The sequence below is a fragment of the Dromiciops gliroides genome, chromosome 2 (assembly GCF_019393635.1).
Source record: "Dromiciops gliroides isolate mDroGli1 chromosome 2, mDroGli1.pri, whole genome shotgun sequence".
Taxonomy (NCBI): Eukaryota; Metazoa; Chordata; class Mammalia; order Microbiotheria; family Microbiotheriidae; genus Dromiciops; species Dromiciops gliroides.
The window spans coordinates 132,055,004-132,073,914 of record NC_057862.1 but is presented as its reverse complement, the minus strand read 5'-3'; positions in this window follow the sequence as shown (position 1 = coordinate 132,073,914).

Sequence of the window (18,911 nt, the reverse complement as noted above, 5' to 3'; positions counted from 1 at the left end):
TTTTTTCTTTTTGTACATCTGCAGACATAAAAGAAGCCACATGACCACAAATGAGATCAGTGAACTGAAATTAGTTCAGAATGTAACAGAGACCACAGGTCTATGAGAAATAATGTTGATGGGCTTTGGCTTTTTTATAGTGAAGCAAGTGGAAGGTTATTTTACCTTACTAGAATTTCTTCAGCCCTACTCTTTGTTTTTTCTGTGCAAAGAACCTAAAGCAGAAAGCATAACTCTCCCTCCAAGCCCCCCCCCTTTCCCCCTCTCTCCCTCCTCCTCCCTCCCTCTTCCTTTTTCCTCCTTTAACCCATCCCTATTAGTATGTGAGATACATCTTGTGTACTCTGGGAGTCTTGAGGGAACCTAAAATATTTTTGATGCTTTCACAGAGGCAAAACAACATTTATTCTAAAATCAGTATTTATCTTAATCCCCCCACACATTTTTAGTTACAATGGGAAGGGTACACCTGTATAAAATGTTGAAATAGGACCTTGACTTTGACCCAGAAAGTAAGAATGATTGAAAGAATTTGAAACGTGTGTGTGCGTGTTTGGGGATGGCATATGATGTGGTTCTAGGTAAGGGAAGCCTAATCACAAAACTCAGAACTTTAAAGGTTTTCTATGGTTCTTTCTAGCTCTAAAATATTGTATTAGATCATGGTTTTGTTGCCTTGCCTTGCAATTATGACTTCATTTATGTTGTTGTAGTTACTGCATTATTTTGGTTCTGTTTTCTTCAATCTGCATCACTTTGTACATATCTTTCTCTATTTCTCTGAATTCTTCACATCATTTCTTATGGCACCCTAATGTTCCATTACATTTATACAACATAATTCATTCAGCTGGTCTTCAATCATTAAACATATGTTTCTTTCTAGCTTTTTGTTTTCACAAATAATGCTACTAAGAACCTTCATACACATAGATTTTTATTTTCCTATTAAAAACTTTCTGGTTAAATCTTAAAGCTTATGAACAATTTAGTAACTTTCCTATCTTAATTCTAAATTATTTTTGAGAATCATTGAATTAATATATATCTATACCCACAGTGAAGTATAATGCCTGTTTTCTAATAATTCGTCCAATAGAGTTTCCATTTCTTATATAATGAAAAACTTGATGGACATATACTATTAACTTTGAGTTATTTTAATTTATATTTCTCTAATGATTGTTACTGTTCAGTTGTTTCGGTCATATCTGAGTCCTAATGAGCCCGATTGGGGTTTTCTTGGCAAAGATACTGGAGTGGTTCACCATTTCCTTCTACAGCTTATTTAAAGATAAGGAAAGTGAGGTAAATAGAGTTAAGTGACTTGCTCAGGGTCATATAGGTAGCAAGTGACTGAGGACAGATTTGAACTCAGAAAGATGTCTTCCTGACTCCAGACAGCACTCTATCCACTGTGCCACCTCGCTGCCACTGTAATGATTAGTGATTTTGAATATTTTTATTAGTTGGTAATTGTATTTCTTCTTCTGAAAATTGTCTATAACTTGTGATCACTTGCATATCAGTAGATGCCTTTTAAGATTAGAAATTTATATAAATTCTACTTATTTTTGAATGCCAGAACTTTGTTATATTTCTTGCAAATAGTTTTCTACTCTATCTCTTTTTTCTGATTATAGTAGCATTAATATTATTTGTGCAAAAATTTTTCAGTTTTACATCATTGAGATTGTTCATTTTTACTTTTATCATGTACTCTATCTTACCATCTCCATACAAAATCTCCTGTGCATGGCTGTGAGATTTGACAAGTTTATTAGATATGAGGGGGATAAGTGAGTAAAGAGTTGAGGATGACTCCTAGGTTTTGATCCTGTGTTACTAATAGAATATAAACTTCTTGAGAGTAGGGATTGTGTCATTCTTTGTATCTGTACCCTCATAATCTAGCACATTATCTGTAGAATACTTTAAAAATGGCTTTTAAGAGATTAATTAATTTGAAGAATGGTGCTCTTCCAGAAATAGGAAAATGAGGGGAAAGGTTTTGTTTTGTTTCATTTTGGGTGGGAGGGGTTAATCTATATTTTGGGAATGTTGAGTTTGATATTGATATCCCTATGGGACATTCAAGTGGAGATATCCATCAGGAAGTTGGGGGTGCAGTTCGGGGGTTCACAAGAGAAATTAAAACATCTTGAAGATTGGGTATTTACATTGAAATGATAGCTCTGTGGGAGCTAATGAGATCATCCAGAGGTATATGGGGAAAAGAAAAAAGAATTTAGGACAGAGCCTCAGTGTGTGTGTGTGTGTGTGTGTGTGGTGTGGAAAATGTGTGATCTATCAATGAACAAGTATTGATTGATTAAGTACCTACTATATGTTAGGCACTGAGGATATAAGTACAAAGAATGAATAAATTCCTACCCTATAGGAACTTACATTATATTAAAGGATACAATGAATACATATCAAATAATAATAAAAGACATAAAATGAATAAATGTAAATATATACATGCTAATTATCAGTGAGAGGATTAGCACTTGGAGGGATCAGGAAAGACTTTATGTAAAAGATCATGCTTGATTGGTACCTTAAAGGGAGAGAGAAACTCTCTGAGATGAAAGTAAAGAGGAAGTTTGTTTGAGCATGTGGATAGCCAGACCAAGGATGGAGAGATGGGATATATAGCTTTGTGTTTGAAGAATGGAGAAAAAAGTCATTTTGGCTAGATGGTAGAAAGTGGGAGAGGAGGAATGTCTAATGAGACTGAAAACAGAAGTAGGAGCCAGGTTGTGAAGGATATTTTTTTTTTTTTTTAGTGAGGCAATTGAGGTTAAGTGACTTGCCCAGGGTCACACAGCTAGTAAGCGTTAAGTGTCTGAGGCCGGATTTGAACTTGGGTACTCCTGACTCCAGGGCCAGTGCTCTATCCACTGTGCCACCTAGCTGCCCCATGAAGGATTTTAAAAATGAAAAAGAGAGGTTTATATTTTATCCTAGAAGCAATAGGAATTCATTTTCATTGACTGAGTAGGGAGATCAAGGAAACTTGACAGTGGAGTGGGAAGAGCTTGGAGGCAGGGAGAAAAATATAGAAGCTCATACAAAAATCTATGAAAGGCAGGAAGGAGTCAGATAGTGAGAGATGTTGGTAAGACATAGTGTATTGCATGTGTGGAGTAAGCAAGAGAATAGAGTTGAGGATAATGCTGAGGATAGAAGTAGTGGAGAATGGAAAGATGGTGGTGTGTTCAATAGTAAAAGAGAAACTTAGAAGAGGAGAAGATTTTTGGAGAAAGAGAATGAGTGAAAGCACTAAGGAAGAAGAGAAGAGAGTTTAGTGCCAAACTTTGGAAAACATCCACCCTTATTATGCATAATATGGAGGATGAACCAGCAAAAGACAATAAGGGTAAATAGTTAGACAGGTAGGAGGTAGACCAGGAGAGATCAATGTTTGAAATCATGGAGGAAAAGTTATCCAGGAGAAAGAGTACAGTCAGTAGATCAAAGGCAATAGATAGGTTGAGAAGCATTAGGGATAAGTGAAGATCATCAGATTTGTCATTGAAGAGATCATTGCTAAATTTGGAGAGAGCAGTTTTAATTGAATGATAAAGCTGTAAACCAGATTACAAAAGGTTGAGGGATGAGAAAAGTGGAGGTTGTGAGTATAAAGAGCTTTAATTTCATTTTTTCAAAAAGTTTGGCTGAGACAGAGAAGAATGATATAGGATAATGGCTTGAGGAGGTGGTAGAATCTAGTAAAGGTTTTTCAAGTCTGAGGGGGATTGGTATATATTTGAATGAATAGGAAAAGAACCAGTAGATAGGGCAAGGTTAAACATAAGAGACATAAAGGGAATGATTGAGGATATAAACTGCTGGAGAAGAAAGGAGAGGATAAGATTAAGTGAACATATGGAGTTGGCTTTCCTCGACAAGAAGGGCCACCTCTTTGTTAGACTGACTTTTTCAGAGCCTGGTGGAAAGAAGAGTAGAAACCAATGACGAAGAGTAAGGTTGAAGGGCCTAAATTTTCTCAGTAAAGTTAAAGGCAAAGTTCTCATTTGGGGGAGGGAGGGAATGGTCAGTTTGAAAGGTAAGCTAAGATTTGGAATAGGTTCTGAGAAGTGAGATGAGGGGATCAATTAGGGAGGAATTAAAGGATTGTTTCACCACAGTGAGGGCCTAATTAAAGTTGGATAAAAATAAATTTAAAATGTATTCACTCAGCATGACTGTGAAACTTCCTCCAGGTGCATTTAGTAGCTTGTAAGTAAGAGGACAGGAGAAAAATGGTCAAATAGTAGGAATAATGTAGGACTAAAGTTTTTTGTGGGGGAGGTGGGTGGGTGGGATAGTAGCAATAGGACATGGGGCAAGAGATTTAAGAGCTGAGGAAAATATGGGACTGAATGGCTGACTTTTGGATTGAGGTTGGAGAGAGAGGATAATTAAGTCAGAGCAAAGGAGTAAGGGCCTAAGAAATTACTGAGAATGGGGGGATTGGAGGTATCAGAGGGTGAACAACAGGATAAGGAGGGGTAAGGCATATATAGAAAGGTGGAATGATAGGTTATAGTCAGATAATGTCAGTGTTTCTTTTTCTTTTTTTTTGCAGGGCAATGGGGGTTAAGTGACTTGCCCAGGGTCACACAGCCAATAAGTGTCAAGTGTCTGAGGCTGGATTTGAACTCAGGTCCTTCTGAATCCAAGGCCAGTGCTTTATCCACTGTGCCACCTGGCAGCCACCAATGTCAGAGTTTCTAATTAGGGAAGTAGAATACTTATAGGTAATGGTGAACTCTAGTATGTGAATAACTTTATGTGTGGATAAAGTAGAATGAAGGAGTAGGTCATGGGGTTTAAGAACACTGAGGAAACTTGAGGTTAGAATGTTTAAAAAAGTACCTCCAAGAACATTAAAGTCTCCTAGTATAAGTTCAGGAGTTGGGGAGGAGAGGAAGATAGTGAGCCAGGTGTTGAACTCCTGGAGAAAGAAGGGAGCCTGATTTTGTGGTCAATATACTGAACTGTTCAGCTGTTTAGTCATATTTGACCCCATGTGACCCCATGGAAATCTTGTAGTATTCTGAATCAAGCCCTTCTGTCCTTCACTATCCCTCAAAATCTGCCCGTTTGTTTGTTGTTTTTCCATGACACTGTCTGTCCATCTCATTCTCTGTCATGCCCTTCAATCTTTCCCAACATCAAATTCTTTTTAGATGAGTTCTGTCTTCTCAGTATGTAGACAAAGTACTTAAGCTTACATCTTCTGACCTGAGGGGCTCATCTTCCTATGTCATCTCTTTTACCATTTTAGTACCATCCATGGAGTTTTCTTGGCAAACATAACTGTAGTGGTTTGCCATTTCCTTTTCCAGTATACTGTAGCTACCATAATTTGGATTGAGTAAGAAATTTTATTGATTGGACTTTAAAGGAAAAAAAAAGGTTGTTGAAAGAAGGACATAAAGGGAAGAATCTGAGAGTAGGGAGAAAGAAGTATTCCATATTCCCCTTCAGGTCCAGTTTATTAATCAGGTGGTTTGAGAGAAGATAAAGAAAGTGCTGGAGAGGCTAGCTGGAAATGCAATGTCATCAGAAAGGTATCAGATCTCAGGTTAAAAGATAGAAAGAGTGTGGGGGGGCAGCTAGGTGGTGCAGTAGATAAAGCACCAACCCTGGATTCAGAAGGACCTCAGTTCAAATCCAGCCTCAGACACTTGACACTTACTAGCTGTGTGACTCTGGGCAAGTCACTTAACCCTCATTGCCCACAAAAAAAAAAAAAAAGATGTAAAGAGTATGATGATCCTTCAGAGAAGACCAAAGGATCATTTCTAGGAAAAGAACTACTACAGAATTATGTCATAAATACTCAGGGAGGAAAGAATATCCAAAATGAATGGGTAGTCAATAGTGTCAAACACTTCTAAGAAGTCAAGACCTGTGAGGCCAATGGATTTAACAATAAAAATATTATTGATGATCTAGGAAAGAGTCCTTTAACTTGTGTTGTGAGAATGGAAGTCAGACTTGCAGAATGAGTGGGAAGGGGAAACTAGATGGTGCAGTGGATAAAGCACCAACCTTGGATTCAGAAGGACCTGAGTTCAAATTTGGCCTTAGACACTTGACACTTACTAGCTGTGTGACTCTGGGCAAGTCACTTAACCCCCCCCCAAAAAAAAAAAAAAAAGAATGAGTGGGAGATCTGCAAGTGGAGGCCTAGAGTATAGATAGCATTTGACTGTGAAAGGAGAGATAAAAGATAGCTGGAGGGCATGATAGGGTTCAATTGAAGTGAAAGTTTTTAAAGGATTTTGAGAGATCTGAGTATACTTGAAGGCCTTTAGGTAGGTAGCCAATGGGTAAGGAAAGGGTGAAAGGTCCAGAGAAAGGGATCTATTGAAGGGAAAAGCTGCAAGAGTAGATAAAGGATACAAAGAATCAGGATCACAAGTACAAGCATCTGTGTCAGCAAAGAGAAGGGATCCTTCATTCTCTGAGACAAGAGGAAAGGAAAAGATGATAGGGGGAATTTTTGAGGTGATTTGAAATGTAGAATTGGTCAAGAGACAGTACTCAGGATAGACAGCCTAAATTGTTTTCCAAAGAAGTGTGAGGTAAATTTCTATGAGAGGGAAGAGGGAGAAAAAAGTGCAGATTGCAGGAGAGAAAGTTGTAATATCTCCTGTCTAGAGTGTAGTTTAGTCAGGCAATTGGGGGGGGGGGAGGGGGAGAAAGATGTCATGTAGCAGTGAGGGCCCAATTAAGATTGGCTATCATTTACTTATAGTAGACTCAGCACAGAGTTGGCTTTCTCCAACAATGTTCTGGAGTATGAAAGTAGGAGTAGAGAAGGCAGATAAAATAATCCAGGGTTGGGGTATGTAAAAGTGAATGGTGATAGGATAGCAATGCAAGAAATTCAAGGATCAAGGATAATGCAGAGTTTAATCTGGTAACTACAAGGTCAAGAGTTTGAAGGAAGAAAAGTGAGGCTAGAGCAGGGATAATGTTCTTGGAAGACAGAGGGGAATGAGATGACTAGAGTTTGAAATGTTGACAAAGAATAGTATTTAGAGACTTAAAACACAAACGCATATGGAAGAATAGGGGATTAAAGTTAGATAGATGAATTGCAGGGTTAACAACTATGAAAGGTATATTTGTGGGTGATGAAGAGATCAAGGTTCTGGCCATTCCTGTGTATATTAACTGAGATGGAATAAAGGTGCACATAGAGGAGTTGAATTTGATGAATTGGGAAGCAAGGATATTTGAGGGGACAGCAATGTCCAAGTTGAATCTCTCAAAAATAAGGTCAGTTTATTTTTTTGTAATATCTTGTTCAAAATGTGTTGCAGACTGCTCATGCCCACCAGGAATTTCCCAGTGCCCTTTGAGGGACATTCAACTTCACTTCTTTGGAGGATGTTGTGTTTTGTGACTCACAAACTTAAAATAGCATTGGAAAAATGTTGGCATTAAAAAGATGATCCTTTATTTCAGGAGGAGTTTGGGGTCATTAAAAGAACTCAGCTATTGTCCAAAAGTAAGACATTTTGTTTCTTCCCTATAGTTCAACTAGTCTCAGGTTAACATCCAACAAAAGTATATGCCCAAAACTCCATGTTACAGTCAGGGCCAGAAGCATTCTTCTTTCACTTTCTTTCTGGTCTGTATAGTTAGGCTAAATTCTTTTGTGTGATTATTTAGGAGGCTTGGCAGTGTTCCAGTGTTTGATGTGATAAACAAAATGTCATCCCCAAATGGAGCATCTGGAGGACCTCACCATCCATAGGGAAGCCCTCCTTGAAAGAGACCCTGTGCTGAATCTCTTCCACAACAGTGGTGAAAATCTTTGGCAAGTACAGGTCTCTGTTTTATGCCTTACTTAACAATCATAAGGTCATCAAATAAGGTTGTCTTTATTGTTACATTTTTCAAGAAATCTTGTAGTATTCTGAAACATGAAGATGAGATAGGTTGTTGGAAGAAAAACCTTTAAGGTTGCTTTGTTCTATCAAATTGATTTTTTTTCTTGAAAAAAAAACCACTTAACAAATAATTAACACAATAGGTCCTTGATTTTATGTTCTCCAATCTTTTAATATGGTAAATGTCCAATTCATCATGGAATATGACTTGCAAAATATCCCTGTTCCCTTCTAATGTCATATATACATGCAAAGATTATTATCAGAAAAATTTATATATATGAAAATAGATATGACTTTTGTTACTGAATTCTCAGATAGCTTTTTTAAATAATAAAGTTCAATTTTTCCCATGCTTTTGGTATATTCTTCTTCTTCAAGGACCTTGTGGGTAAATCCTTTGATAGCCTAAAAATAATGTTTCAGAATGGACTTCCTCTGTTTATACTTGGTTTAATCCAGCTACTTTTCCCATCTTTGTTTTCTTCAGTGACATATCCATCCATGATGAAGTATATGTGAGACTTTGATGCTAGAACCCAAGTATAGCAACCCTACTATCTTTGTGATGGAAAAGAGTATGATGCAGATATTTTAAAATCTTTTATCTGTTTGTTGTTCTTCCAGTTTCATGTTTAAATATCCTTGGAATGAATTTGTTTAGTAACAAAATTCCTTTTTTTCCCTCATACTGTTTCTCATTGCTTATTGCAGTCATGTACTCATAATCTTCTACCCTACTTTTTAATATTTTTCAAATGAATTTATGTTGTTGACCATTATTTTGCCCTTGATTGCCATATCCCTCCACTAGATAAGGAAATCAAGTCTTTGTTGACTGAGGCAAGTTTTAAATGAAAAGAAATTAATTTATTTCAGCTAAACTTCGAATAAAAAATTGTTTGAATGGAGGTTCTTTCCTCAATTCATTCTAATTATTGATACCAATGACTTGTTTAAACAGATCATCATTGAGAAATTTTAAATGCATGACATCTTTTCCCCCTCATTTTTATTATTTCTTTTAGATTATCTCTAACAAGTTGGTGGTCTGAATATTGACAGCTAATTCAGGAATAACTCTTACATTTCCTGTCCATTAAAATATAATCTGCTTCATGTTTTGTGTTGTTATTTGATATTCTCCTTATCTAGATCTTCTCCATCATTTTGTTGAAGCAAAACATTCATGATGTGTAGATCTGGGGCTTATGCATAGTCTATGAGCTTGGGTCTGCTCTTATTCTTTACTCCTAATCCATTTTTTCTGCCTATTTTTCACCATCCTTGCTAATGCCTACCTTTGCCTTGAAGTCAGAGAATATAAAAGTGTATGTTGATTTAATAAGGAATGCTTTGTTGACCTCTTCATAGAATTTATTTTTCTCCTTCAATCTCTGCAACAGATGTTGGCACATAAACTGCAATTATTTTCATGGTGGTCTTTTTGTAAGAGGACTGTAATATAAAATGACCAAATGTCCCATGATATGATTTTCCTTGTTGACTTTGGATACACAATGAAATTAGCTCCACCAACTCCTTTATCTCCTCTTTAAAGCCAAGCTATAAACCATCCTTCCATTTAGTGGCAACTTACTTTTGTCTTCTGGTTTTAATTATAACAAGGATATCAAGATTGTTATGATTCATTTCCTCTAGTAGTACATCCACTCATTGGCTATTGAAAAAGGTTCTCACATTTAGGGTGCCAAAGACTCTTGATGTTTAGAGATGGTTTCAAAACGGATTCTTAGGATCTTTTGTCCCCTTTCCAGCCACACTGCATCTTTCTTGAGTAAGCAAGAGAAAGGGGAAATAAAAGACATGCGGACATTTGGACTTTCCTTTGTTTCATAGGATCCCACAGCCAAATAATTCATTACCAAGGGGCCAATCTACTGTTCATGGGGAATGGCTAAACAAGCTGTGGTATATGATCACGATGGACTATTATTTTGCTATAAAAAATGACAAGCAGGATGATTTCAGAAAGGCCTGGAAAGACTTATGTCGACTGATGTATAGTGAAGTGAACAGAACCAGGATAATAAATGTTTGATATTGTTTGATGAACTGTGAATGATTTAACTATTCTCAGCAATACAATGATCCAAGATAATCCCAAAGGACTAATGATCAAGCGTACTATCCACCTCCAAAGAAAGAACTGATATTGATTGAACACAGACTGAAATGTGCTATTTTTCACTTTGTCATTTTTTTCTTTTATCCATTTTCTTGTACAAAATGACTAATATGGTAATGTTTTACGTAATTGCACATGTATAATATATATTTGATTGCTTATCACCTCAGGGGGGAGGGGATGGATAGAAGGAGGGAAGGATAAAATTTGGACCTCAAAACTTTAAATAAAAATGGCTATTATTTTTAAAAAGCAACAACAACAACAATAACAACAACAAAAACCTCTCCAGAACAATTGTCACCTCCTAATTGAAGCCTTTCCTTATTTCCTGAGAAGATGGTGCTCTTCCATTCCTAAGATAACTTGATATTTATTTCATAGAGACTTTGTTGAAGAACAGATGAAATGATTGGTATATTAGTATTGGTTTCTTCTTTTATTAAATACTAGCTCCTTCTAGGTAAGAATTTTTTTCTGTCTTGTCTTTGTATCTTTGTGTTCTTGGTACCTGCTAACATGGCTGCCACTTTAGTAACTGATTAATAAGTACTTGAATTTTATTCTTCTGGTTATTTCTCTTGCTAGTCTTTACATTGTGGCATTTTCTTCATTGTGTTGAGACCTTCCTCTTTAGATTCATTTATCCTTTTAGTCTCTTCTCTAATATTTTGGTTCAGATTTCCTGAAGATTTCTTTCATCTTTTGTAGTTGTTTTTCTTCTTGCTATGTCCCTTGATGATTTGAGGAGATAAGAAGAAGCTTGACAAAGCTTCTCAACCATCTTTCTGGAGGTACCTCAATATACATTTCAACCTATTATTGATATAGTAACAACTGATTTTAAAATAGTGTGATCCAAAATTCAATATACTTCAAGTGGTAAAAACAATATAAAATATCATTTTACATGGATGTAGAAGATTGAAGGAATCAGGAAGACATTGATTTAAATCTGGCCTCTAATATATGTTCATAGTATGACTACAGGCAAGTCACTTAGTCTCTGAGGAGCCCAGATACAATACTCTAAAAAGTGGTAGTGAAAGAGTTGACTGTCTACATCTATGAAAGGATTTCTCCACAGAGATGAAATGCCTATGTTTTCTACTTGTTTCCATGAAGTAAATACAAGAGATACAGAAAATACTGATTAAAATTAATATCTATTAATTCCAAATAATCTCTGATTTAATTTATTGCTTACCAAGCTATAGGATAAGGTTTATCCATAAATTTTGGCCCATGCCAAAGTAGGATTAAAGTACATTTCATATAACTGCACATATATGACATATATTGAATTGCTTGATTTCATAGGGAGAGTTGAGGGAGGGAGGAAGAATAATTTAGAACGAAGAATTAGCTCAAAGACCTTAATATCAACAGAGTTGGCTCAAGAAGGGAATAACATACACACCCAATTAGGAGGCATAATCTATTTAATCCTACAGGAAAGTAGGAGGGGAAGAGGATAAGGAGGGAAGGTTGAAAGAAGGGAGGGCAGAGCAGGGGAGGGGGTAGTCAGAAGCAAAACACTTCTGAGGTGGAATAGGGTAAAAGAAGATAGAAAATAGAATAGATATCATGGGAAGGGAATAGGATGGAGGGATATAGTTATGATGATTGTCTCTAATGGCAAAACATATGGTGCCTACTTTGCTGGGCTATAATGAAGAAAATTCTTTGTCAAGTTTAAGGTACTATATAAATGATGAACAGGATGCTATCAGAAAAACCTGGAAAGATCTACATGAACTGAAGCAGAGTGAAATGTACTGTATACAAAATAACATCAACAGTGTAAGATGATCTGCTGGGAAGGATATGGTTATTTTCAGCAATGCAATTATCCAATATAACTCTGAAGGACTTATGAAAATTGTAGTCAATCTACAGAGAAATAACTAATGGTGTCTGAAAACAGATTGAAGCATATTTTTTTGACAGTTCCTTAGTCTGAAGTTTTGTTTTTGTCTGTTTTCTCTCACAACCTGGCTAATGTGGAGATGTTTTCCATGACTACTCATGTATAACATATTGAATCACTTGAGTTCTTGTGGGTTGAGGGTGGCGGTGGGAAGGGAGCGAGGAAAAGAAGTTGGAACACAAAGTTTTAAAAAATTGATGTCAAAATTTGTTTTTACATGTAATTTGGAAAATAAAATTCTAAACACAGGGAGAAAACAATAGCTGAACAAAAAATAATTATTTTTTAGAAATCAAATGTATTTTTTGGGAGGGAAATCAAATGTATTTTAAGTGAATTTCAGTTCTCAATTCTCTAAGATCACTGCCCCCCCCCACAATTTATCTGGTTTGCAAATCTAAATTTTCAGCTCTCAGATTTACTTGAAGTAGGCCTACCTAAAATTAGCACTCAATCAGCTGAGTCACAGGTCTTCAGAGCAAGAGTTCTTAAATGGGGTCCTTTAACTTTAGATAGATGGATAGATGGATAGACAGATGATAGACAGACAAATAGATAGATGATAGATTGGATAATTATATTGCAATATAATTGGTTTCATTTGTTATACTATGTATTGGTTTTAAAATGTTATTCTGAAAGGAGGTCCATAGGCTTCATGAAACTGCCAAAGGTGGAGTACATGATTCAAGTAAAGATTAAGAACTTCTGATTTAAAATATATAGCAGACATGGGTATTTTGTACCAGTGCAGTGTTTGGAGTCCTCAGCATCTTTGATAATACTGTTAATTTCCTTGTGTAATTAGTAAAATCTTGAATTGGTAGGTCAAGAGCTCTCTCCGTTTCTTCGTCTGTAAAATGAGGAGGTTGGACCAGAACTAGATGGTCTCTGAGGTCCTTTCCAGCTTGAAATTCATGGTTCTATGATCTTGGCTGGTTTCTTTGACTCATGTACTTTCTTGATCCTTCTGGAAGCATGCAGGTGACAAGAGTGGCTCCATGTTGGTCAGGAAATGACATCCAGAGTCCTAAAGGGTGATTCTGAACTGTGAAGACCATCTTTGTCAATGAACTTTTTGTTGGAAAGTACTATCCTCTACTGCCATTGGCAGAGGAAGACTCCTGAGTGAAATCATTGCTCCTGATTTATTAGTATTACCCCTCTCTGCTCTTCCAACCTCCTTACAAGAATCTTATCTTACCAAAGGTTAAATGGTTCCATTGAAGCTCTGCAAATGGATATTAATATTCTAGGGGGGGGAGATTATTTCTTATTGGATGGGGAAACAGAATAGATGACTTCTCAAGCACCTTTCTAGTGACAGAAATTCTATTATAAGTCAGATTCTTACCTATATTTGTGGGCTATGTTAGAAAAAGGAGTATAATGTATATCAAGTCTCTGGTTCAAATTCTGCCACTGTGACTTAATTTTATAAATGTGAGGAAGGCACTTAAGCCCTCTAAGCCTTAATTTTTTAATTTGTAAAATGGGACATCCTATAGAGCACATGTTATGGGGATGGAATGAAATCATGTATGTAAAGTATGTTGAAACCCTTAATTCACTAAATAAATGTGAACTATTCTTATTAAAGTACATTTCAAGCAAGTTTCAACCCACCTCCCAGGGCCTTCACAATGGCTTCTCTGAGAGTCCCATTTGTTAGTATCACTTGAAAGCAAGGACTATTTTACTTTTGTCTTTGTGTCCCCAGAAGCAAACACAGTACTGGGCACATAGTAGGTATTTATTAAATTCTTGTTGATTGCTTGAAGGGGGTACATAATTTAGATAAGATTGCCCTCACATATTTTACATGTATGGCAGGGATGTATGTCATGTATATAAATAATAACAGCAACAATAATAAACACAAATGCATCGGAGATGTGCTGACAAGTGCTACATGAGACCTTGTTGAAAGAAATGCTTGGGGCAGCTAGGTGGCACAGTGGATAGAATACCAGACCTGGATTCAGGAGGACCCAAGTTCAAATTCAGCCTCAGACACTTAAACACTTACTAGTTGTGTGACCCTGGGCAAGTCACTTAACCCCAATTGCCCTGCAAAAAAAAAATGCTTAAGAGAGCAACTAGGTGGCACAGTGGTTAAAATACCAGCCCTGGATTCAGGAGGACCTGAGTTCAAATCCAGCCTCAGACACTTGAAACTAGCTGTGTGACCCTGGGCAAGTCACTTAACCCTCATTGCTCCACAAAAAAAAAAGAAAGAAAGAAAGAAAGAAAGAAAGAAATGCTTAGAGGAAGGTTCCTTGAAGGTACAAAGAGATAGTTACATATGAGTCAATATTCAGAAGATGTGCAGCAAATTCTCAAGATTGGGGTGGGGGGAGGAGGGTTTCTAGGCACAGGAAAGAAAAAATGTGATCCAGGAAGCCCAGTACATATTCTAGGGATGGCAAATGAGGAGAAGAATGATATAGAGCTTGAATGGGGTAATGTTGTCTGAGAATAGGTAGGATCACTATGAGAGAGGGAACAAATGCTCTGCCTTTCAGTCTTTCTTCCAGCTATTCTCACCATATTGCCAGGAAACAGTCAATTGCCCGACTTTACCATCCTCATTACAGTGCAGGTTTATGACAGAAACTGGAAAATGGCTATTTTTGCATGATTTTAGAATTCATGAAATTTTGCCAAAAATCTGTAAATACCAGCCAGGGCAGTTGAGGTAATGGACCACATTCTTTCCATCTCATGAACTATTGTTTCTTGTCCTGAAGTCACAACTTAAAATGAACTGAACAGCCTTGGTTGAGTTGGGTCCCCTTTTAAAATACTTGCTAACTGATGCTTGATTAAAACTAATTATCTTTAGTTTCTTGCTTCTTTAGTAAGTTTACATTTTTTTTAAAAAAAGAAACTATTAACTATCAAAACAGAATTAATTTGTAATAATCTAGTCGGTTTTTTCTATGGCTATCATTAATTTGGTAACCTTTTAAAAAAAAATGTTGGACTGCCCTCATACCCATTGTTTTACTCTGTCAATTTCATAAAAGTAAAAGGTGAATTTTTTATGTATTCAGAGTTTGAAAGGGGGAAAAAGGCACAACAACCTTAAACTTGTAGTTAACAAAATAAACTGCAGAAAAAGCCCCTGAAGGTCTTGGCAGCAAATGTTTCCCACTAAATTGGGAATCTGTGCACTCATAGTCTGAAACAAATTAGGAAGGAGGGGAAAAAAATCAACAGCTCTGGGGTGAAACAGGGGTTGGTGCTGCCTCATCATTTTTAAACCAAAAATAAAACAAGCAAATTTTGTTTAACTGCAGGTCAAAATTAAAAAAAAAAATTTAAAAAAACCCCCCTCATCTGCTCACTGTAATTACTAACAGAGTGCGGTCTCTGCCAGCTGCAGAGTTCATGGATAAATGGAGGGACACATTATTTTTTCTCCCTAGGGTTAACCCCTCAGCTTGGGTCTCAATTTGCCTACAGTATGCCTTTAATAGACTCTGAAAAGTTGCTCTGGAAAACTTTTAGACTGCCTTTTTTGATCACAGTGAAATAGCTGTGTGTCTACAAGTTTTTAAGTGATTAAGGAAAACTTTACACCTCAGACCAAACCCAATCAAGATACCCTCCCATTTCCTGTACAATTATTGAATAGAGCCCAACATTTTATAATTAAGGGATAGGTGAACTTGGCTGGGTTTTAGGTCCATCAAATGTCTTGAATTACTTTTCAAATGCTTTTGGTTCAGCAGAAACCAGAAAAAGGTTTTGCCAAGTGCATTTTCCCTTAATTTTTAAGCCCAAGTGTGCTTTAAGGAAAATTTGATCCGTATGTTTCTGATTCATTTACACTTAACTCATTACAATGGTGTGTGTGTGTGTGTGTGTGTGTATGAGTTGTAAGCTATTAGTATCTAAAAAGACTAGTGAACATTTTTTAAAGCCATCTTTAACCTTATTTTATTTGAATCAGGAAGTCAAATTGGGTTGAGAGTAATTGGAATCTGAACTCAAAAGGCTCAATTTTGGTTTGAGATTGAACCCATAAGGTTCATGTGGGGTCTGAACTTAGGGGGGAAACACACTATTCCACCTCTAGTTATGCTTTTATTAATGGACAATTTCCCCTTGTTGTCAAGAACCAATCAGAGTAATGTGTATTAACAAACCAATATAAAGTGTCATATTTATTCAAATACTCTATGGATGATATGTTTGAGTTCCAAGATTATGCATGTTTTCACAGAAAGCTGTGACCCATTTTGAGTCCCTTTAAACTCTCCACAGTGAATTGTCTTGAAGAGTGAAGGAATAAGAGCCTTCAGGAAAGGACAGATTGTTCCAAGATGAGATGGGTCTCAAGGTCAGTCACATAAAGGAGAATGAGAGGATCAGGAAAAACTCAGACTAGATCAGAGAGGATAAATACTCTCTGACTGTGGTTATATGATCACAGTGGTTCCATGAAAACTTAATGTTTTGGTCAGCTCAGTTCATCAGGGGTTGTCTTCACCATAACAGCAGCAAGATTAGGCATTCTGGTTCTCAGCTCTTTAGCTATCTCATTTAGACAAGCTATGGTGAATTAAGCTGCATTCTATTCCTTGACTGAGCCACACATTTCAATTGTCTCCATAGACCAAAGGGATGATCAACAAATTATGCAGTGAATAGACTTTGGTTAATATTTCTGATCAAAACCAATCAAGTAACGGTCCCATTTCCTGAACAATTATTGCATAGAATCTAGCAATTTCTAATTAAAGGATAGATGAATTTGGCTATCTTTTGGATTTATTTTATTTATTGAATTACCTTTCAAATTATTTGTGCTAAATTAAATTTAGCACAAACCGGAATATTTCTGGATAATTCAGACAAACATCACCATCTACACCCCCGGAGGATTTTTGGCCTGAATTACTTAGATGATTTGAAGATTTGAAGTTCATTTTTTAAACTCATCTTGTTTATAATTAACAATACTGTAAAACTGTTTTTCTAAGTAGGGAGACAAGGTAGCATATTGAATAGAGAACTAGCTTCACAACAAGGGACATCTGGGCTCAAATCCTTCTGATGCATATTGGCTGTCTAAACTTGGTAAGTCACTTAGCATCCCAGAGCTCTACCCAACTCTCTAAGGATGTGAACTACAAAGAAGGTAACAGACTGCATTGACAGATAAAACTTCCTTACCTGGAGTTCCCCTATATTAATAAAATCACAGGTCCAGTCCCTATGGCCACAGGAAAAAAAATGACATTAACTTTCATTCTGATGCTTTGTCGTGGCAAGGTGGGACTGACTAAGTCTCCAAACCATCTACGAATGAACTATAGGCTCTGCCATATCCTATCAAGCTAGATTGTCCAAGTATTGGCTTAGAAATGAACCATATTTCTGTTATCCAAGGACCTCGCTAAACTCAGAGAGGCTCATTACCAAGCTGGTGTAGTGAATGCCCATGCTTATACGTTTATAGAGCTTTAAGCTAGAGAAATAAATTAAAAGCAATAGAAGAAGCAAGGAGTTAATGAAAGCAGAGTTGATGAAAGGTACGAAGTAGATTTTTTTTTTTAAAGATGAGCCAAAATTACAAGCAAAAATTTTCTCTTCTGGCAAAGCGTGAATCTTGGTTTTGTTTTCATCTTGGATTCATTGACTCTTTTGAAGAGCACACAGACTTTTCATTTCAGTCAAAATACACTCATTCCTGTGTGAAGAAAAACCAAAGGGAGGGCCCTGTCTGGTGGGCTACATCGGGACTAAGACCTTAAAGATGGTTGATAGATGGGTATGTAAAAGGAGTCTCACACCCTTGGTTCAACTCATGTGCTTCAGTGTTAACCTGCCTGCATCTTCTCCTGGATGAATAGTATCACTGTCCTTTCAGAAAAAAACAACTTAAACATTTATAATGCCTTATGGCACAGTAGCTTTAGACATTTTACAATAGCATTAAAATGAAAAGCCTTCTGTCAGCATTGCCAAGGGATCTAAACTAAAAGTCAGTTAGTTTGCCCTGAAACCAAATTGTGAACTTACTAACAACATGTGACCTACTTTAACACCCCTGCCTTCACTTACTATCTGTTCATATCCTTGGCAGCCATTTAGGCCCTAATGTAGTACAAGATCATAGAGAAAAACATGGAAAGCACCTCAGAGGCCATCCATACGAACCCCTCATTTTATAGATGAGAAATTTGGTGTTATAATTTCCAGAGGAGATGGAGTAATTGTATTCTATTAAGTCTTAATAGAATATAAAATAATGAAAAACATAGCCATCTTTAAAATTCAAGCCCCAACTTATTCCTCTTCAACTCTCAAACTAAGCAGTTTTAACTAAAAAAAAAAAAAATCCACCTGTGAGTGTATGTGGTATCTTGTCAGGCTCATCAGACCCTTCAAAGAATAGTTTTGTTATTTTTAGTAATATGTCGATTTTTTTTCCTGAAAATCTGAAAGAATTTGTTAGGTTCTACCTTAGAAATCAATTTTTAAATGAATGTCTGTAAAAGGGCAATTGTATTAATATTGATAGTCTGAGTAAAATGGTGGTTTCATGGTACAAAATAAAAAATACTAGTACTCAGTAGATTATGAATCCAGGGGAAAGTTATCTACTTATTTTTTCTCTTATGATCATCACTCAATGGTCAAACTATGCGACCAAACATCATATTCATCTTAACAATATCAAGAATTGAAAATTGTGGTCATAATCAATTAATTGAGATCTCAAGCTCTGGAGTTTTAAATAGCTAGATAATTCAAGAAAAAAACACACACACACTATTTTTTGTTAGATTTATGTGTGTTGCACAAATAAAGGTCAGATGAGATTAAATAATTCCTTCTGTTCCTTAAAAGCAAAGAGAATTGAAGGAATTGATATATAATCATTGTGGTAAAAATT